The sequence below is a fragment of the Pipistrellus kuhlii genome, unplaced genomic scaffold (genome assembly GCF_014108245.1).
Source record: "Pipistrellus kuhlii isolate mPipKuh1 unplaced genomic scaffold, mPipKuh1.p scaffold_m20_p_7, whole genome shotgun sequence".
NCBI lineage: Eukaryota > Metazoa > Chordata > Mammalia > Chiroptera > Vespertilionidae > Pipistrellus > Pipistrellus kuhlii.
The window spans coordinates 19,536,762-19,560,737 of NW_023425573.1; the positions used below are offsets into that span (position 1 = coordinate 19,536,762).

Here is a 23,976-nt window from a genome sequence, read left to right on the forward strand (position 1 = left end):
CAACATTTCTAACTCTCTATCCCTCTCAATTCCTCTCTATGTAAAATCAATAAAATATATTTTTAAAAAAGATTAAATTGACCATTGTCCATAAGAAGTTAATGCTTTTGCTCTTTAATACAAAAGAAGACCCCTACAGAGAAAGATTTGTCATTATTTTGCAAATCTGTATATATAGAACTTGTCACTGAGGGAAACTGATACAGCAGGTTAATTTATAATTCAGGCATCAGTCCTATCACACCAGTATGTGCAACATAAAAGAACTCAACTATATGATAACAACAGCATATAGAAGACATTGGACTGTTTGTGAAACTTGCTGTCTAACAGGCTCTGCTTATAGAACTAATTAAAGTAAGTGGTTCAAAAAAATTAAGTGAGGTTTTAAATTTTAATTTGTGCAAATGCAAATAGAAACCATAAAATTAATCCATTCTGTAATGGATGGTGCCCAAATCTCTAAAATTTTAAGTAATATATGACCAATATTTCTTGAAATTATACAAACACAACAACAAATTAATGACAATGTTCTGTTTACTGACGAGTTTTGAAAATATTTCATGCCTTAAGCTTAAAGTAATAATTATAGATTTCTCTTAAAATATAATCTCTTCTACAAAGAAAGGTAATGTATTTGTTCTGGTTCTAAAAACACCCCATGTGCAGTCAAGCCAAGTAAGACAGTGCTGATTTGGGATTTCAAAAATTCAGATGTGCTGTGATCAAATCATGTCCACTTGAGAGTACTATATGTAATGATTGCCTCCAGCCATCACATGGCCATCAGTTTTGTCTCTCAACTCCAATATTTTATAGAGGATTCTAAAAAGGGCACCATTCTGTAAAGAAACAATGTGCCTACTGGCCAAGGATTGGAATCAAGCCCCTGGAAAGGCAGTTCTGGTTCCCTACCTGACATACTGTGTCGCCATGGGAGTTTGCTTAATCTCACAGTATCTCAGTGTTCTAATGGCTAAAGTGACTACAATAACAACCATTTTCTTCTCTCTGGGACACGGTGAAGAGAGTTTTACACTCTCATGGAAGACTTCTTATTAACCCAATTGAGGCATCTTCTGAGTTTGGTCATGTCTTTTCTAAAAATATAAACATGTAGTCCATATATCAGCTAATAATAATAAGAGCTTATTAATAATATCAAATCTCTAACATTTCAAGCAATAAACCAAGTGCTTTTAAAGACATTATCTGATTTAATCCTCACACCTCTGCAGTCTCGTTACTACTCACTCTTTACATGTGAAGAATCTATGTGACTTTCCCAAGACCATACAACTAATCTCAGTATAAATTGAATTTGAATCCAGGTCTCTCTACAGTGCTCAAATTATAGAGTTAGTTTTACTATATCAGAATCATTAAGAGTTTCCAATAAGATTATAATGTAATTTATAAAGAACTTCCATAAAATTTTGAAAGATCAAAATTACTGGGTTATCTATCATGCTTAACTACATGAAATTAATAATTAATAAAGTCAGAAGTATATTTGGTATATGTAGTTAAATCCATATATTCAGTCTATATAAAGACCCCCAAAAGATTGATTAAGCTCATTAAATAAATCAGTTCAGTCAAGTAGATTAGATATTAAGAAAGTCAAACTGTTTATGCTTTTCAGTTTTAATTTTGCAAATCAGAACCACAACCAGCCTTAGCTGGTTTGGATAAAGTGTCAGCCTGCGGATTGAAGGGTCCCAGGTTTGATTTTGTTCATGGGCATATGCCTAGGTTGTGGGCTTAATCCCCCGTAGGGGATATGCAGTAGGCAGCCAATCAATGATTCTCTCTCATCATTGATGTTTCTATCTCTCTTTCCCTCTCCCTTTCTCTCTAAAACCAATAAAGATATATTTTTTAAAAACACACACACAACCAGTTGAACTTTCTATTTTCCCCTGAGTTCTATATGTGTAGAATACACTTACAGTCGGGTGGCATGGGGAAGGGAGAAGATCTGAAGACTGTTTTCAGCATTTCAAAGAGTCTAACAAATACCCACTAGGTTTTCCAAATAAAACAGAACAGGCTCACTAAATACTCACATTCCTAAGCTATTGGCCAGAATTATTTCAGCTCAATGCAGTAATACTAATGACCTCATCCTGACTGGGAAGACTGATTGGCAGATGCATGTGTCTTTGGTTAATAAAACATTTTCAAAAAATATAAGAATTACCTAATGTCATCCTATATAATAAAAGGCTAATGGAGCTGCCCCCTTGAGGTCCATGCACTCCCACAGGGGAAGCATTGCTCAGCCAGAAGCCAGGCTCACAGCTGGTGAGCACAGCAGTGGTGGCTGGAGCCTCTTCCACCTCCGTGGCAGTGCTATTGATGTCCGACTGATGGATTAGACCCACTCCATTGGTCAGACATTCTCCAAGGGCTCCCAGACTGTGAGAGGGTGCAGGCTGGGCTGAGGGATTTACCTGAGTGCACAAATTTTGTGCACTGGGCCTCTAGTAAATGTATTGGGTCGGCAACTAAGTAATTGCGTATTTTTTAAAGAAAATCAAAGACAATTTTTTTATGGAACTAAATAACTTTATTCTGTAATGTATTGCCCATTTTGATCAATGACCTTTTGCCATCTTTCAGGCAGCATCATAATCCCACGTTTAAAAAACTTCTGGTTTTTATTAGCAAAAAACTGGATCAGGTACGATTTGACATCATCATCATTATTGAAATTTTTACCATTCAAGGAGTTTTGTAAAGATCGAAACAAAAAGTAATCAGATGGTGCAAGGTCAGGACTATATGGTGGATGTGGCAAAACATCCCAACCAAGCTCCATTAATTTTTGCCGAGTGACCAAAGATGTGTGTGGCCTTGCATTGTCATGATGGAATACAACACCTTTTCGATTTGTCAATTCGGGCCACTTTTCTTTAACTGCATTGTTTAATTTCGTTAGTTGTTCAATGTAGACATCAGAATTGATCGTTTGGTTGGGTGGTAAGAGTTCAAAGTAGACAATTCCTTTGTAATCCCACCAAACTGATAACAAAACCTTCTTTTGATGAATATCAGCTTTTGATGTTGTTTGAGTTGGTTCACCTGGCCTGCTCCACGATCTTTTCCGCTTGATATTGTTGTAAACAACCAATTTTTCATCGCCAGTTATCAGTCGTTTTAAAAATGAATCATTTTCATTATGTTTCTTTAGCAAATCGCAGCTGCTAATGCGTTGCGTTAACTGTGATTCTTTCAGTTCGTGAGAAACTCATGTATCGAGTTTTTGAACATAGCCAAGTTGTTTTAAGTGATTTTCAATGCATGTATGTGATACATGAAGCTTCTCTGCAATCTCACGTGTTGTACTGTGACAGTCCGAATTGATTATTGCTTTGATTAGGGCGTCATCAACTTCAACTGGACGACCAGAGCGTTTTTCATCTTTGAGTGAAAAATCACCAGAACAAAATTTGGCAAACCAATTTTGACACTGCCATTCTTTTAAGGCTTCGTCACCATAAATAACACATAACTTATTATGAGCTTGGGATACGTTTTTCCCTTTGTGGAAATAAAAAATCAAAATATGACAAAAATGTTCCTTTTGATTTTCCATTTTTCAACGAACGCCAAACAAAAACTACAAAACAGATCAAAAAACTTTTTTTACTGATTAACAGCTGAATAGCCAACTATCAAATAACAAAATGTGTTTTACATTTGTACTACGTCTGCAAACCTAAAAATTCAACTGAAGCCATATATGTGTGAAACCCGCAATTACTTAGCTGCCGACCCAATATATGTACCAGCTTATTGCAGCATTGTGGTTATGGTACCAAGAGGTGGGAGAAGAAACTGGATGCTCAATAATAATGGAAAAACTAAATAAATTATAGCTTATCCATGTAATAGAATTCTATGAAACTAGAAAGAGGGCAAGCACCATTTCAAGATATGTTATAGAATAAAACATGAAAGTCACAGAAAAACATGTATTACATAGATACATGCACCTTACACTCTTGTCTAGGTTCAGAAAATGTAAACAGATTATATATATACTCAATATACCTTCTAAGTACATTAATAGAAAAGGAAATGGGGAGAGGTTGTCTGAATTGGTAACAGCAGTTACTGCCAGGAAGGAGAAGAGGGCAGATGGGAACAAATAGACACATTTTTTCACATTCTACTCTAAACTTTTATATGGTTTGAATTTGGACAATGAGTATGAATTGTGTTGTGATTCTTTTAATTCCTTAATAAATTCAAGGGTTGTTAGTTTGTTTGTTTGGCAAACCTTTCAAGCATTCACTCCATATGAAAATAAAAAGGGGGTCCATGGAGGTGAAAACTGGGTGGCCAGTCAGCACAGATGACCCCTTCCAGAGTACACACACACACACACACACACACACACACACACACACACATATACAGTCTACCTGGGAGTGATAGGATCTTGAAACATTTATAAAGACAGGTCTGTTTCTCATAGCCAGAAACCTATGTCATTCAATGGCTTTTCTCAGCAACCTTGAAAATACTGCAGGCTGGTAGCTGAGAGTGTAAACAAATTGAAGACCAACATGAAGACCCTTCAGGAATGCTGGCACCTTTCTGAGACTTGGAAGTAGTCCTGCTTCTAATTGGACACAGGTGTGCCTGAAAGAGAAGATGTCGTGTAAGTCTACCCTTTAAGAAGCCAAACCAGCTATTCCTACTAAGGAAAACAAGAACCACAGCCTGATCCACCAGTTGTGGCACCAGTGGCTTGCTGTCTGCCCAGCTTGAGTATCTGGCACAACAACTCAACCCATAATGTGTGACTTGGTATATTCCAGGAGTACCCAAAAAGATCTGCTGGATGTTGACAATATCTACCTAAGTGTTGTGAAGACATGGGCTTCACAAGGCCTTGTAAAAATAGATGTTCTAGTGAGGCTATTCCAGAGTGAGTTCAAAGTCAATGGCATGCTCAATATTGGGAGAGAAAAGAAAGGCTTGGGGGGAGGGGGAGGAAGTGGCTCCTGCTCCCCTCGCTCTCACATTCAATCCAAGTATTTTATTAGAAGTTTCTTAGTTTTTATTGGAATGGCCCAACTATTCATGCATTTTTGTGATATTCCAGCCTAGACTTTGCCAGAAACTAGACAAGTATGAGTCTATGCCCATGTTAAGGAATTCAGTCAGAGGGGCACCCCCGCACCCCCCCACCCCCCCACAACAAACAAAAGACATGGAGGCTGTGGGGAGAGGGCCATCTAAGTAAAGAGGAAAGAAGTACAAGCAGAAGAATTCACTGCACAACGTTTGCCAAGCCCCACCTCTCCCTGCTGTGGTGAGGATGCTAAAGAACAGGGTATGCCGGGCCTCTGCTCGCCCTTTGCTAAAGCAGGGATAAGGGGCTAGAAGAGATTTCTATGACAGCTCAGTAGGAAAACATGAATGCCTAATTCCTTTGCATTTTATACTTCAGCTTTGGTAGGGTGTTTCCTCTTTGGGTAACTAACCATTTGATTTGGTAAAGTACATTTTACAATGGCTTCAAACTGAAAAATAAAGTAAGACAATGAATGAAAAAAAATCAACTTAATTCACGAAGAAGCAAATCAACTTAGGAAAATCACAGCCACTTTGACCTAGGTTTCCTTGAATGTCTATCAGTAAAAATCATATCCTCAACTCTCACTAATATATAAAATTGAAATGAACAACTTAGGAGGGAAAGCAGAACCAAAATATTCCAAGTTTTCTTATTTATCACAGAACAAGTGATTCAAATATAAGTGTTTAAGGGAAATAAAAATTTACCTAATTTGGCCCAACTGGGTGTAGATCAATGGTTGAGCATCAACCCAACAGACAAGAAGTCACTGGGTCCATTCTCATGGGTCAGGGCACATGCCCAGGTTGTGGGCTCAACCCCCAGTAGGGGACATGGGTTTTGGGCTCAATCCCTAGTAGGAGGTGTGTAGGAGGCAGCCGATCAATGATTCTCTCTCATCATTGATGTTGCTGTCTCTCTCTTCATCTCCCTTCCTCTCTGAAACCAATAAAAATATATTTTTTAATTTTACCTAATTTGCAATCCAATGAATATCATATAAAGTTAAGGATAAGGTGAACAGTGATCTAATTTCGTGCTCCCAATTTAATCAAACAGAACTCATTCTTAAACATTGACATATCCAACTTCTTTAAAAGGTGCCTTTGTATTGAAAGTATGGGTTTTGCTGTAGACATATAAGTCTTTGTACTTTATTCTCCCTTGGTTTGTTTGTCATACTTTAAAGCAATGGTTCTCCACATTATGGCTTGTCTCATTTTTGGTTCTTATAAGTGTATTTCTTGTATAACATGATCTTACACATCTAGGAGAAATAATGAACAACATAAACTGATGAACAAAAACAGACCAGAAGACAGGCAAGCATCGATCAGACTGTCAAACCTCAGAGGAAAGGTAGGGAAGGGTGAGGGAAAGGAGGAGAGATCAACCAAAGGACTTGTATGCATGCATATAAGCCTAACCAGTGGTCACGGACAACAGGGGTGTGGGGGCTTACGTGGGGAGGAGTTTGGGGTGAGGATGGGGGGATGAGGACAATTACGTGATACCATAATCAATAAAGAAATTTAAAGCAGTGGTTCTCCACTGGGGGAGAAGGGTAATTTTGCCCCCCAGGGACATCTGGCAATGGGTGGGAACATTTGATCATCATGTAGACTGAGGGTGCTATTGCAACTGAGCCAAACTGTATAGGCCTCCTAAATGTTTTTAAATGTGCTTTTGCTCCATATAAGAAAAGATCAATTGAAGTTGGGCACATCTTTGATGGCCTCAGGCAATCAACAATGCATGATTACAAAGCTAAGGAAGCAACAAATAAGTTAACTCTTTATAACTCACTAGAGGCTGGGTGCATGACATTCCTGCTCAGCCCAGCCTGCACCCTCTCTCAGTCCAGGACCCCTCAGGGGATGTCCACTTGCTGGCTTAGGCCCACTTCCTGCAGGTGGCAGGCAGACATCCCCCAGAAGGATGGGTAGAGGCTCCCATTACCACAGCTTCACTCGCCAGCTGTGAGCCCAGCTTCTGGGTGAGTGGTGCTCCCCCATGGAAGCCTACAGACCACCAGAAAGTACCTCCTGCATTGAGCATTTGCCCCCTGGTGTTCAGTGCATGTCATAGCGACCAGTGGTTCAGCTGTTGGGTCTATTTGAATATTACCCTTTTAAATTTAGGGATAACCATTAATCTAGAAGAATTGATCAAGGAAAAGAACAATACAAAATGCTTAATGTAACTGAGGCAATGTTTACAAGGATGAAAGACTTTCCTTGACACACTTTATTCAATATTAACTCATGGAATCTTTAGACCCCAAAAGGCTGTACCAGAGACATTGGAGATGTAAAAAAGTAAAAAATTCCCAATGTTATCATCAGCAAATTCACTGTAGACTGAAGGTAAGGTAGACCTTGAAGAAATATCTCTGTAATTAAAGAAAACCTGGGAGGCATTGCACCATAGAAAATAAGAATCCTGGCTTTGGAATCATCAAAGAACAAACCAGGATTTGAATCAAGACTTGCCCTGGGGAGAGCTCTTAATCCCTTAGATTTCTCATCTATAAAATGGGGACAATAGCACCCACTCAGTGGGGTGATTGTGAGGATTATGTGTGGTTATATATGCAAATTGCCTAGCATGGTGCCTTAGCTACAGTGGTTACTCAATACATGCCAGTGCCTTGCTTCTTAATCCCCCAATTAGTATTTTCATCTTAACTATACCTAAGTAATCATGGTTAATTGAGATGAAAGGGGAGGTTTCTTCAGGTGTTATAGAAATGTTGACTTGTTTAGTTTATATAGAAAAAGCTAACTCAAAACAAAAACAAAGATCCTTATCTCAAAAAAAAACTATTATAAAACAAAGAGGTAATAGAGCAACCTGGAAATTTGGTTATAGCCATACTGATGACAAATCTCAGAAGATTTAGAAGTCTGTTAATGATAGAGCATCCCCAGTTGAAAGGGACATTAGTCATGAACGTAGTATAATTTATGTTATTTCAATAAAACAAGACATGACCTGGACTTTGACAAAGAACTTGATTCTTATAATACATCTAAGTGGAAACTAAGAACTGGTTGCAGATGTTCTCAGATAAAAATTTATTTGGAAAAATCTTTTAGAATCTCTATGACAGCTCCTGGATATTCAAAGAGTTTGAATTATAGACTTAGTTAAAAAGTAGTAAATATGTATTTTTTTGTATTGGACACATCTTAGAACTTTCCATAGAAACCCTTAATTTCTTTCATTCTGTCATCAATAACATATTTCTGTGGCTCTCAGTATTTTTATATCCATGTTTTAATATTTTATTTATCACCATGCTATAATATAAATAAGGCATTAATATTAATTGATATTTCCATTTTGTTGGTGCAGACATGAGGACTTTGAGATTAAGTGATTTGGGGGTAGGGGGCTTAACCACAAATTGGTGAGAAAATTGACTCTAGCACCCTGACTCTCTCTTCAACCTTCTTTCCATATAATAACTCTTTCTTGTCACTTGCATAATTCAATTTAACAATATTCTTGAGAATCTGGTCAACAAAGATAAGTCATTCACATTTATCCTGAAAGATCTATAATGCAGTATGTACATAATTATAATGTGAGGTGACATAATAACATAAGGAAAATGCAAAAAAAATATGTTCTGTGTGTTGAAAGGAGAAAAAGATAGTATCAGGTAGGCAGGAAAGTCAGGAGGTAGCATTACAAGTGGGCACTGATGTATAAGAGGATTTTTACAGAAGAGGCAGAACGGGGGGACAGGAGAGGTAAAGAGCAGAACACTTGAAATATTTTCAGGGATCAGAGAAGGCAAATTTGGCTGGAGCATAGGGTACTACATATTACATACCCAGAAAAAGTGGAAGGTAAACTTAGAAAGTTAGGTGATGCCCGTTTGAATTTCTATGATACCCTTAGCTGTCCTGCCTCTACAAGCTAGTCTATAAACTCCTAAAGAATAAAAATGACATCTTACTTATCTTTAAATCTCAGTGACAAGATATCTCTAAATATCATACACTAAACACTCCATAAAGGTTTTCAGAATGAATGAGTAAATATGAGTGAACTAATTAATGAATCAATGAACTAAAGAGGTGACGATGGAAAGAAAGGGTATAAATAACGTGGAAGTATTTGTCTCAATGGGAAGTAGTGGAAAAGGAAGCATAGAGATGACCTGGAGTCTTTCCTTCAGGGTAACTGGGAGGACAGTGAGTATCAAAAACAGGAAGTTAGGACACAGCAATTATTTAAGTTAAGAGATGATGATGGTATATAGAATATCAGCAGGGTGTTCCATAAAGTTAGTTGAGAAGCCCCACCTGCATTTCCACAATTTTGTCCAAATGGAATCTGGATTGACAGAAACTCTGCAGAGCATATTGCAAGTTCTCTCAATGAAGGAATAGCATGGTTGTCTAAAAATTATACTTTGATATAAGTGGAGGTTTTAAAAATCATGGTAATTAATTACCTGTGACATTAGTGGAACCTTGGGAAGAACAGTGGATATCAGATTTCTGACTCAGGAAATCCATATAATTCATCTTTGTGCAATCCCAACACTTGAATAGTTCAGAGATGAGCAGAGGTACCACTGCACAAATAGCATGGCTTAACAAAGTAATTGTTATTTGTTTTAAAAGCATAATTACACAGCAATAAGCACAACACCTCAGACATGCTCGAGATGTTTTCCCATGATGAATGAATGAATGAATGAGTATATGAGTGAATGAACACAGGTTGGCTCAGCAGAGAACTGATTTCTGTTTTGTGCATCTGCATTTGATATATTCCATATCAACCAGAGTTCTTAAAAATATTTCTAGACAATTGAGATAGATATATGTGTTGACTCATTTCCAGATATTTTGAAGCATTTCACTTTACCATGACAGACCTGGGCAGCCTTCTTCTCCTGTCAAGGAACTGGGTAATGGGTAAGGCATAGGAGACCATTTCTTACACAAGATTACAGCACACAGAGCAAATAAGTCCCACAATACACACACATAAACCAAGTGGGTTCAGTATAAAACAGAACCAAAAGCAGAAGCCATGTTGCCCCTCAGGGATGGGGATGGTGCAGAGGGGGAATGACCAGGCAGAGGGAGAAAGAGGAAGGCTGGAAGACTCATCACAATTGCTAATGGGTTTCCCAACCATGTGGGTAGTTCCAAGAGGTACACCAAAATGCACTAAAAAAAGACAGAATAAGCTTTAGTAGAGGAAATTTCTTATAGGCAGATGTACAGAATTTCTTTCTGAAAAATACTACCTGCAACTTTATGAAAAAGTGTGTTTCTTTCATTTGTTTTCTTTTATATAAACACTAGAGGCCAGGTGCATGAAATTCATGCACAGGGGTGGGAGAAGGGGATTCCCTCAGCCCAGCCTGCACCACCTTCAATCCGGGACCCCTCAGGGAATGTCCAACTGCCGGCAGTCAGACATCCCTCTCACAATCCAGGACCACTGGCTCCTAAGTGCTTCCTGCTAGCCTGCCTGATTACCCCTAACTGCCCCCCCATGGGCTGGTCACAACTGTCCCCCCTGCCAGCCTGGTTTCCCCCAACAGCCCCACCACCACCACCTGCATGGTTGCCCCTAACTCCCCCCCTGCCAGCCTGGTCATCCCCAAGTCCCCCCCCACCAGCTTGGTCACCCCCTTCTGCTGGCCTGGTTGACCCTCATTGCCCCCTCTGCCAGCCTGGTCACCCCTAACTGTCCCCCTTGCCAGCCTGGTCACTCCACACAGCCTGCTGTTCAGTCATTTGGTCATCCCTCACTAACCCTTCTGCTGACCTGGTTGCCCCACACAGCCTCACTGCTCAGTCATTTAGTCAGCCCTCAGTAGCCCCCCTGCTGGCCTGGTCACTCCACACAACCTTTTCGGTCATCCATTCAGTTGTTTCAGTTGCGACAGTCACTTAGGTTTTTATATAGATAGACTTAAAGGATTTTTTAACTTTTGAGAGTTTAATACATTCAAATATGCTTTGATAATAATCTATTAGTTTAAGAAGTTTCCAGTAAAAAAAAAAAATATATAGAAGATAATTGAGCATTAACATGTCTGGTATGGTGAGAATTTCCATTTATTTCAATAAGATGCATATAGATGGTGCTTTTGTAATCAAGGATTCCAAATACCAGAACTATTTAGTTGTGATTTCACACATTGTAAGTATTATCAGTATTTCAGTTTAATTATCCTTGAATTTTATACCATTAAACATAGGCATAGGTTCTGTGGCATTCTTGCCTGATGGGTAGTCTTACCACAAATGAAAGAGTGGCACTCCAATTACCTAGCAGATATTCAGCCTCATTAGAAATTATGAAGCAACAAAGCTAAGGAACAGATGAGTATTGTTCAATGACAAAATGGCATTTTCACATTATAAGGAATGTTTGGTATGTTATTTGGTTTTATGAAAACAGATATTAAAGAAATATAAAGACACAGAGAGAATAGATGAAAAGATAACTTAAGAAGGAAAATAAAGAGAATGGGAGTTGGGGATAACCAAAGCATTTAAAAGTAGCCTGAAATCTCAGAATTGGTTACTTGGAGCAATTGTTAGGGACTTTGGCCTTAAAAAGGCCAAGGTTTAATGTTGAAATCTCCCTCCTGGCAATAACATTTGGAGCAAGCTCTACTGCAACCAATAAGAAGGGGATGATCAAATTATTTGGTTAATTGGAATTTCATTACATCAGAATGCCTAGAAGTCAGTGGTTTCTAATCTGGAAACAAGGCAAGCCATCAAATACCCCTGGGACTTCTGTTATTCTTTTGTAATTGTAGAGGGGAAGGCAAGCTGATCTCTAGGATTCCTTCCGTGATTCCACAGTGCTGCCCCGTATCATCCATGGTGGAAAATGTCTGTCCGACTCCTAAGCGGTTGTCTCATCTAAAGAAAGGCCTTTTGTTCCATAAAAGAGGCAACTCATCCTCACCATTTTATTTTTTAACACTTAGAACTTTCATGAAAGATCTAATCAAGAAGACACCAGATGCCATAGCATCCTAATTGCTATAGATAATCACCAAGAGCTTAAAGGCGTTGTACGTTTATGCGAAACATTTGCTGGGGGATGGATTCCCAGGCAAGAACATGGAAACAGCTGTCTCATTTGAGTTTTAGTTCTTATGATTAAGGGGATATGCAATTTCCAAATCACATGAATTAGCTTTTAAAATAAAAGTTGTCCTTCTGTAGTTACACAAAGCAAATGCTCAAATGCTCAGTTTCAATCAAACCAAATGCTGGGGACAGAAAGACCTCACTCAAACTTCTTATGAAAGGAGAGATGAGAGGGGGGGGGGGGGGGGGGGGGACGAACATAGGTGTACCTGTGTGGTTTTAGGTGAGTAAACAGTAAAGTCTCAAACACAATTGTTACTTTTAACATTTTCTCTTTATCACTGGCTTTAAGCAAGTTGATTATGATGTGTTTTGATGTCGTTTTTTTCATGTTTCTTATACTTGGGGTTTGTTGAGCTTTTTTATATTTGTAAATTAATAGGTTTCATCAAATTTGGAAAATTTCCAACCATTATTCCTTCAAATACATTTTCTGCCCTCCCTCATCCCACATCCTCTCCTAGGGGCACTGCAGTTACATATGTGCTTGTCCATCTGAGCTTTTCCCAGAGCTCACTGCTGTTCTGTCCTTTCTGTTTTTTCCATTTTTTGCCCCTGTGTGTGTCATTTTGAGCAATTTCTATTACTACATCTTCAAATTCATTAATATTTTCTTCTGTAATGTTCAGTCTATGGTTAATCCCATAGAGTTTTTTTCTTTCTTTTTTTATTTCACTTACTATGGATTTTTCCCTAGAAGACTGACTGGAGTCATTCTATATCATCCATGTCTCTAATTAGCAGGTTCAATAATACAGTAATAACTATTTTGATAATAGTTGCTAATTCTATCATCTGTCATTTCTGGCTCAGCTATGGTTACTTTTTCTCTTTATTATTGGTAGTATTTTTCTGCTTATTTGCATGCCTGATAATTTTTTATTGGATGCCAGACAATTGGAACTTCCCTTGTTGGGTTCTAATTATTTTTATTTTCCTGTAAATATTCTTGTATTTTACTCTGTGACACAATTAAATTACTCAGAAATAATTTGAGCCTTCAGATCTTGCTTGATTAGATAGAACCAGAGCAGTATTTAGTCTGGTTTTCCCTGATTCTGTGGAAAGGCCCTTCTTAGTACCTATAAGCAATACCCCATGGATTCTCCACTATGGCCATTGAAACAAGCACTATTCCTGGCCCTGTGTGACGTTCAGGCACCATTCTCTCAAATCCTTTTGAGTGGTTCTCTCCCAGCCTGAGAGAGTTTCCCCATGCACATGTACTTATCAGCACTTGAATGTTTAGGGGAGGGGAAACTTCCTGCAGACCTCTATACAACTCTTTCCTGTTAGGTGTTCTGCCCAGCTCACTCTAGCTGCCTTGTTTTCCAAAGACTGTCTTCTCAATTCAGACATACTATGCTCTATTTTGTGTACTGTAGTCTGGAAACTTCATAAACAAAATAAACTGGGGCAGTCCTAAGGGTCACCTTATTTGTTTCCTATTTACTGGGGACTGCTAGCCTTGGTTGCCCAATGTCCAATATGTTGAATGTTGTCATTTTATTGTCCAGTTTTTCAGTTATTTCAAGTGAGAAGGTAAATCCAGTTCTTATTACTCCATCTTGATTGGACGTAGAACCCCTCAAATCCATTCATTATTAAACTACTTAAAAATTTATAAAGCAACATATATCAAGGCATAATGCAGAATTTAGAGGTAGCATCCTGAAGGAAAAAGAGAGAGAGAAATGAATAAAGTGTACTAAAAAAACTTAAATCTTCTTAAAAATTTGTCAACAACTGACAAATCTTTGTGGTTAAAAATAACTTCAAACTTTCTAAAGGTGCATCTTTCTGCAAATGTTGGGAAAGATTTGCTTAAATTCATAATAATCTGACATTCTGAGCCTTGGCATTTAACAGAAGAAATCACGTTAACAAAAATTTGATCTTCTTCTCCTGGGAAGAACGTTACACTTAGAAATGCTTTCATGGAGCCGAAACTGGTTTGGCTCAGTGGATAGAGCTTAGGCCTGAGGACTGAAAGGTCCCAGGTTCCATTCAGATCAAGGGCACATACCTTGTTTGTGGGCACATCCCCAGTTGAGGGTGTGCAAGAGGCAGCTGATCGATGTTTCTAATTCTCTATCCCTCTCTCTTCCTCTCTGTAGAAAATCAATAAAATATATTACATTAAAAAAAAAAGTGCCGAAACCAGTTTGGCTCAATGGATAGAGCGTCGGCTTGGGGATTGAAGGATCCCGGGTTCGATTCCGGTCAAAGGCATGTTCCTTGGTTGCGGGCATATCCCCGGTAGGGGGTGTGCAAGAGGCAGCTGATCGATGACTCTCATCGATGTTTCGAACTCTCTCTCCCTTCCTCTCTGTAAAAAAATCAATATAATATAATGCTTTCATGGAGAGGGAAAACTATTCTTGGCACGGTGTCTAACGTACACACAATAAATGTTTGTGCATTGATAATGGTTACTGCAGGAGAATATAGAAAAGAATGATCAATACAAGAACATAAGAGATTTTGAGGTAAGTATGAGACAGTGTAAAACTACTGGGTATATTATTATGCAAGAGAGAGACAGATGACATATCAGGGGTGGGAAACAGCCAGCCTGCGGGCTGTATAAAGCCCATGAAATCATTTGGTCTGGCCCTGCCAAGGCATTAAGGATGAGTTAATTAAATGCTTGACCAAATATGGCTAGCTAATATTTTTTTAAATATATTTTTTTATTGATTTTTCACAGAGAGGAAGAGAGAGGGACAGGGAGCTAGAAACATCGATGAGAGAGAATCATCGATCAGCTGCCACCTGCACACCCCCCACCGGGGATGTGCCCGCAACCAAGGCACCTGCCCTTGACCGGAATCAAACCCGGGACCCTTCAGTCCCCAAGCCGACGCTCTATCCACTGAGCCGAACTGGTCTCGGCTGGCTAGCTAATTTTTAAGTTTACAATTTTGTATGGCCCATGAATGATGTTATAAATATCCAAATGGCCCTTTGTAGAAAAAAGATTCCCTATCCCAGGTAGGTAGATTAGATAGATAGATAGATAGATAGATAGATAGATAGATAGATGCAATGAAGATATAGGACTTCTGGGGCACTTATAATATTATTTCTTAGCCTGGATTACACAAATGTTCATTGTAAATAAACCTGTTAAGCTATCCTTTATATTTTATGCAAATTTTGTATGTTTATTATAGTACACAAATATAAAAGTTTTTTTAAGATTATATGAGAAACCACAAGAGAGCTAGGTTCAGTTGTTAGCTTTAACTGAAAAGCTGAGTGATTATTTTCTTCATAAGACATAATGAACTATTTTTAAATTGAAATAAAAATTGAAGAGAGCTCTTTTGATAAAAGGCTTTCACATACATTTTCTTCTGACCTTGAGGAATAGGCATAATTATTCACCTCCATGTTGCAGATGGGAAAACTGAGGTTTGAAAGTTCAAATGTCATGTCCATGATCATATAGCGAATTGGTGGAGTCATGTTACAACCACTGCACTACAATCCTATAAAGTGGTATGTCAAGGGTAATCTAGGAGACACATGTGGTTATGTTCAGGATACACATTTGGTTATCTTCAAGCACCCATCTCCCCACTTTTTTCTTGTTCATAGAACCTGAATTGCACTCAGTGATAAGTTGGCCATCTCCTGGAAGGAGCAGAAATAATCCTTCCAAGTCCAGAAAATAATACCTGATTTAGTTAAACCAATCATTGTAATCCTATCCCCTTTCCAATGATTGGCTCTTGAAATGTACATGTGATCCATTTTGACCAATGAGATACAAGAGGAGATTTGCTGTGAGGCTTATTATGTAGACACCTAATGTTTGAAGCTGGCTGGACATCTCGACAATCCTGAGGATAAAAGCAACATGGTGAGAAAGGCATAATTATTCACCTCCATTTTGCAGATGGAAAAACTGAGGTATGAAAGGGTAGATGACTTGTCTAAGACCATATACTGCAAAGAACTGTTGGAGAAAGCAGAAAAATGAAAAAAAAATAAACAACAACCTTGATCTCTGATAAAATGGTTGTATCCTATAAGTCAAACCCTGAAATTCCCTACTTCCAAACCTCTTATTATATGGGATCATAGATTCCCCTATAGTTTGAGATATTTTGATTTGGATCTCTCAATTAACTGCAGCTGAAAGAATTCCTAATAGCAAATACTGAACTGATCATTTTCTTGAATTATTACATTTCATTTTCATTAGAAATTGTATGAGACATATATTGTCACTGTTCAGAAGAAGACTTAAAGTTTCAAAAAGCATCTAGTAACTTACACTAGTTCACGAAGTTATAACTAGAGTTCACATCTACCATGCCTGACTCCAGACATGTCACATGATAAACTTTGCAACAGAAGCTTTTTCAAAAGATGGTGGCTCAGTCACATGGGATCATTCAAAGTTATTTTGTTGTCATCATTTTAGTTGTGGTTACAGCGAGAATCAATGTCTTTTTCTCTTTTCTCCAACGCTCAGACAGGGCCCTTCAGGGCAAAATTCTTGCCTTCTGATACTCTGAAAAACATAAAGATTGCATAAAAGGAAAGGGAAGACCAATACTCCTCATTCTGAGGAAGTGCTCCCTAACAGTAAGATAATTACTCCAAAAATGAATTAATTACCTTAGGAAGTAGCCAGTCCCCATCACATGGGCTTTAAAATAGATGTTTGGTGGCCATTAGAAAGATGTGGCATTGATATGACTAGTCACTGGGCAATATAATCTGTTCTTAATCTTCAGTGATAAGGTTTCGTGAAACTCACAGCTCTTCTATAAATAACTTATCTGTGCCCATTGCATTTTTTGTTTTTTTCTTTTTTTTACTTTTTTATTTCTCAAAAGAGTGAAAGGATGAATGGGATAAACAAAAAAAAAGTAAAATAATGCCTAACACTTCTTGAGAAATGTTTTTAAAAGGTGCACTATGAATATTGGTATTTTATAGCCTGTCATTCCTTTCAATGTTTCTGCTCTGTGTATATCTCTTTGCTAGATATTTTCTAAATTTAAAAATAAACAAACAAGTAAAAGTTTATCTTGAAGAATATGCAACAATATCTTGCACATAAAAAGTTAACCAAAAATACAAAGCAAGGGGTGCTGTTTGACAGAATAATGGGTAGGACCAAAATAGGTTTACAGTTGTTCATATAAAAAATAATAGAATAATTAACCTATATCTATAAAAGCCCAGCAACCAAATGGTGGAATGACCAGAACGACCAGTCGACCAGTCGCTATGATGTGCATTGACCACCAGGGGAAAACACTCAACGCAGGAGCTGCCCCCTAGAGGTCAGTGCACTCCCACAATGGGAGCACTGCTCGCTGACTGAGATGAGTGGCTGCTCCAGGAGCAGTCACTAGCAGGCCCAGGGTGAGGCCAAGTCTGTGCACCTATCAAATACCGAAGACAATCCAGACTTTGGCCTGACCCCACTAGCTGATGCAGGCCCTCTAAGGTGTGTTCTAGAAAGAGTGTGGGGAGCTGGCATAGGCAGATGGCAAGAGGGGATGTGACTGTGGACCCTGGGGAGGCTGTCCTGATGGCTGAGGATCCTGGAGCACCGCTGCCCTGAACTTCCCCGATGGTGTCACCGACCTGGCATCACACATCAAGGACGTTCACCAAGTGGCTTTGGAGTGCAAAGCTCTCTGCCAGGTTCCTCCAGGACACAGAACACACCTATATCCAAGACATTACCCCAAAATACCAGCTCAAACTAATTTTCTCATTCAGCAGCTGATCAGAGGATGGGTCCACAGCTGCTCAGCTGGCTGGGGTGAGCAGTGCTCCCACAGCAGGCCGATTCCTGAAGGCCATGCCCCCTACCAGTGCACAAATCCATGCACAGGGGCCTCTAGTAAATAATAATACAAGAATAAACTCTCTGTTTTATGTACTCACAGCTGCAAACCTGCTTTTGCCCCATTCTGTATAATTATAGGCAAAATGGGGTAAAAACTTCAGTGGTCTGGGTCTTTAAAGGAGAGATGGCTTTCTTCTTGTACTTTTAAAGGAATAACTTTGAGCCAAACTAATAAGCCATTTGCCAGTTGAAGGCTTTCTGCTTTTTATATCCTTGGAGTAAATGTCCATGTGGTAAACACAGCTCATTTACTAAGATAACCAAAATATTAGGCTACCTCTTGACCAAAACCAAGCTCCTTGAACAATGTATTTGTGGCCATGGCTTACACTTTAAATTTAAAACAAGGCTTCCAACCCTGGGGCCTGAGATCTTGAAGAGGTTCTTCAATAGATCACAGAAAAGTCTGTGAAGTTGAATGGAAAGAGATTATATCTTCAGAGTCAGTAACCTCTAACTAAAATCTAACATTCCTTCAACAAACTACAGTATTATTAGCAGATTCTATGACATTGTCACCAATAGAAATAACATTTTATAACTGCAAATATCTGAATGTGCCATTTATATCCACTTCAAAGTGATAGTTGTTATCAAACCTTTTGCTAACTCTTGGTATTTAATGCATTAATTTAATGTATTACTAAATTTGGTGTTTTTTTATATTTTTATCTTTATCTCAATATAATTGGTTTTCTTTGCAATCCTATGTACTTTGTTTTATGGCACTCTGAAACAGGAACCATTTACCTGATTGCTAAAGGGTTCATGGAAAAGAAAAAGCTTGAGAATGCCTGGATCAGGTATCTTCACCCTCGTCTTGAATTTTAAGGACTGTTTTGCTATTGGCTTAGCAGATATTCATCAATGCTCTGTCCTTCTGGGTTTACCCGACATTTCAATTTTTGGTGTACAATGTTTGAAATATTGACTTTATAAAAGGAGATCATTAGTGTAAAACAGAACAAAATTTTAATTGCTTTAACTTTAAAAATATGTCTCTCACATATAGTTTGGACATCCTATCCAGTAAATGAAACTGGTCCCAAATTTCTCTCCAGCAGAAATGGTGTCCGGACAGAATGCATGAACTTATCAGATCTTGGATCTGGAACATATTTTAAGAGTTTCAGGGGTTTCTACCCTGGAAATGAGCTTCTTCCTGCAATGTGGAGAAGTATAATCTCCTTTTTACTTCTTACCTTAAACTCTCTGGACACAATTTAACCTCAATGAACTCAGTTCTGGAGGATCAGATGCTAGCTCTTTGAAGAGTCTATGTTTGTTCCGTATACAAAGCAAGTTAATTCATATCACATAAACACTTTCTAAAAGGTCCATGTTAAAACTTCCTCGTCAATGCTTACAAATTCTTTAGACTACGTTTGCTCTTAAATTAAATTTTAGGTTATTTATTTCAAAGAAGTAAACATCAAAAAAACGACTTTTGGCCATTTAAACTCAGAAGACCAATTTATATTGCTCTATTGTAATGTTACCTAGGATGGTGGTAAAGATTAATAAAAATTAAACATAACAGACTATTTCAAAGAGAGGGCTATTATGCTCTTTTATTTTATGTGAATTTGGGAAGCAAATTTTAGGATGATGCACTCAGAAAGAATTTTCTATATGTGGGGTGTTTTAAATTTATGGATTTCTTTAAATCCTCCCATTATAAAGAGCCTCTGGGCCTAAGCGCACATTGAAGAAAGAAAAACAAGTAACTGACCATGAACAGCAGGCATATAGGAAGTCATGGTCCAAGCATGACCTTTCCAGCCCGAGCCTTGGTCTGCAGACTGCTAATTCCCATGGAATTCCAAAGAGGAAGTTAACAATTTCTATGTATGTAAGTTTGCCCCGCTAGCCATCTGAAACATGTTTTTTAAGGAATGACTAGGGAAGTGGGGATTCCCCAACAAAACTCATCTCTGTCCTTTTTGTTTTTCATGTGATAAGTCACATGAATCTTAACACAGGGAAGCAGTGCTATTTCAAGTACTTAACAATTTAAAATAAGTAAGAATGGTTACAGCCTCAAGCAAATTTTACATAAGACATGTTCTTAGAACAGTTGCTCCCCAATGAGACTCATTTCTATCACTCACACAGTTACATATCTATAATTATATAACAATTGCCTTTTCAAAGAACCATACTTGCTTCGACTTAGATGTTTTTTGATCTCACATACCTTCCTAGGAGATCCGGTCTGAACATTTGGGACAAGTCAGATGATATTAGCTTTGATATCTTCTTCATGTTTTCAAATACATGTACACACACCAAAAAAAAGAACTAGTTAATTTCCATTTTAAAACCCTCCAGCACCTACTAGGAGAGATTATAAGCTTGTTTGCAATGGCTTAGAGTTTCATCTAAACACACAAAAAATAGGGTTTGCCTTGAAATCGCCTAGGCCTTGGGTGGAGGTGTGTCTCACGGGATTAAGGAAGATTGTGACATCCGATATGCTGATGACACACAGCAGTGATGGGAGAGCAGAATGAGTGGAGCATTGGGGTTGCAGTAATTCACGCACACCTAATTGATCTGGAATGTGGCTGCGGTTATTACCATGAAATGCTCCAAGAGTGAGTAATCTCCACAAGGACAATCTTACAGTTTATGGATTAGTTCTCATTTTGAGGAGGTGGAAGACAGAGAGAAGATGCAGATTCTTTTTTTCAAAATAAGGAGTTTATTATATGAAAGAAAACTGGGGTGAATGGCACACTTTTGAAAGAGAAAACGACAAATTGTTTCCATGAGACTCATAGCATTAAAAATAATCTTATTAATAAAAGTTCATGCTCAGAAGCTGAAAGATTCTTTGCACTTGGATTTGGAATATCCAACTACACGTGTTCTGACATAGAGAACCCAAGATAAGACACCACTAATGTCCCTCTGAAAGCTATCATCCGGCTTTGTGATCACTTACTTCCAGGTCTATGGCGTCATCATTTAATTCACATATTAAATTGAGGATGAAGTTTTCATTTTCCCATACCATGACAATCCTAACTATATAACCAAGGCTAATTTTGCAATATTTTCTAAGAAAAAATAAATGAGTTGTTTTGACAGAAGTATAAAATTTCAAGTGATGATATCAGACCAGATATAATATAGGTAGCCTACATAAGATGTGGCATTGCAATTTGGTCCAAATGCAGAGAAAAATCAAAAAGGACATTTCAAAACAATAAATCCAAGAAGACATTGCTGTTAGGGGAAAAATGTATTGGCAAAACAATAAAAAGAGCTTTACTATTTTATCCTCCCCCAAAACTTTTAAGCAATCTCATGGTGAGTAAGTTGCAAACACTCTAGAAGCACAAGCTATGAAAAGAGGTTAATCAGAATAAAAAATGCCAACACTGCAACTTCTTCAGTGTGTCTGAGCAAGTTATTTAACTTTTCCAAGCCTCATTTTGGCTATAAAATAGAACTAGTCATATCTACCTCGTGGGGTTGTGTGAAAATTAAATAAGCAAGTGTGTATAAAGTACTTAGCAAAACACCTAGCACTCAATAATACTGAGAGAGACCTGTAATTATAATACTATAAATCATTTTACTACTATTTAATTTAAAGAAGCTTACAAATATTCATGAAATACAAGAGAACAGAAATAAACAAGTAAATCAATGCAAAGGGAAAGCAAGGGTAAGAAAATAATAAGAGGCTAGGAAAGAGGTAACTAATCTCCTGCTTATTCTTTCATTCATTCAATCAACAAATATTTACCAAATGCCTACCATGCTCTCATCTCTGTGTAGTGGAACAGTGCAGTGAGCAAGACACATGATCCTGTGTCCAGAGAACATACAGTCCTGTATATTTGGGAAAGATGAGAGACCTATAAACTATCATCTCTAATAAGATGTTACCAGTCACCTTCAAATTTTTGTTATGTTATCTTCAAATCACAAATAGCTCAATATATACTTTCTTAGAATGAATTTTTACTTGGATAATTTATAATGATCTGCAACATTGTGAGAAATCTAGATTGTGGTGCATCCTCTACCAGCATCTTCCACCTCATAGGACAATGGAAGCACATTTGAGAACGTGTGTACGTGCGCACACACACGCACACACACACACACACACACACACACACACACAGCTCATTGGAGTGAGTGTAGAGTGCTCTGTGCTGTCTGTCTCAGCATACACACAGCCCCAGGGATGGATCTAGAGGGTCGGGGCTGGGCATCTGCATACTCCCGTCCTGCATCTGTGAACAGCCTCTACAGCTGTCCTCTCTAATGAGTGGTAGAACACAGCACAGGGATGCTCAGAGTGATTACTGGGGTGGAAGAAGACAATTTCAGACATTCTACTTATCATGTATAATAAAGAGCTAATATGCCAATTAGACCAGATAGTGGGACAACCTTTGGGAACAACCTGCTAGAACGACCAGTTGTGGGGGGGGGGGGGGGGAGGCAGCAAGCCTGCACTGCCACTCCAGCCATGGTGTCCTATTACCCCTCACCCTTTCACAGAGGCAGCGAGAGAGGCTGCAGCGCAGGACCCAGTCCCAGTCCCAGTCCCAAAACCGTGCCTTCCACAGAGGAGTGGGCCTAAGCCACAGTCAGACATCCCTGAGGGGTCCCAGACTGTGAGAGGGTGCAAGCCAGGCTGAGGGATCCCCGCCCCCACCCAAGTGTACAAATTTTTGTGCACTTGGCCTCTAATGTTTTATAATAGTGAGAAAGGTAAATTATGCATTCTTAATATTTAATGCATGGGCTGGGGCCAGTGCCCTGACTTGGCCTACATGCCACCTATTCTTGGTACCTGGGATGACCTGACCGAGGAGCAGAAACTTCCTAACACCCTGGGGGCCTGAGAGTGACACCAGTTCTCTTACATTCATGGGCAGCATACTGGAAATTCTAGTTTACAAGTGCCAAACTGAATAGTTTTAGAAGTGTTATTATCTGATTTTAACAGAGCTAAGTAATAAAATGGACAAATGAATATGAATTACAAAGTTGGGCAAAAATAATACGTATTGAAGATAATGCAAACAATGGGAGTATAAGTGAACAATTTAAAAGAGGGGACAGAGTTGAAATTTCTCCAAACCCCAAATACAAGCTCTTTGGAGGTAGTGGTAAAGAATAATGGCAATCTAATCAACTCTGACAGAAGAATGACCAGCCAAATTAGACATTATCAGACTGTATCCACTACACCAAACAATGTCCTTGCCTAATTTGAAGAATGAGACTAGAGATATTATTTTTAAAATGGTTTCAGTCATCATGACCAGCAAGGCATTTAAACATCAGCATCAAGGAACGAAATTCAAACTGTGATGTTTTCAAGCAATTTTTGAAGTCATGGCTGGAAAAAAATTTCTCTGAAACTTAATGGGTGATGTTTTGAAATAATTTTTGAGGTTTCTTGCATAATAATGAGAAACTAAAAATGTTTGTCTGGCACAAACAAAAATGCCGAGCTATTATAAGATTACTAAGATATTGTCACACTTGAAACTCATACACTGCTCCACTCAGAGCTATGGCAACAGGGAAGTGAAAACCAGAGAACTCAATGGCCATTGACATGCTTACTTCTCTAACAAATAGCACTTTTCTATAGCAGGATGTTGCTCAAGCTTTGTCATGAGAAAGAATAATCATGAAAATCTTTGGTACCAGAGATTCCCTGTTATCCCTTAGTCAAGGAATTATAAAAATTTTCCAACTTTAAAAAAAAGTTATACTTTTTTTTTTTTCTCTTTTTTTTCTGAACACAAGTGTTCCAAATTTGCCAACATTTTCTGTGATGACTAGTAGTTCTCAATTGCAGGCAAATCAAT

General features: G+C 38.3%; 1 pseudogene; it reads right to left on the minus strand.

Moving 5' to 3' along the window:
• The window catches only part of LOC118709228, a 58,035-nt pseudogene extending 42,318 nt beyond the window's left edge, over positions 1-15,717 (minus strand).
• Between the last annotated feature and the right edge of the window lie 8,259 nt (positions 15,718-23,976).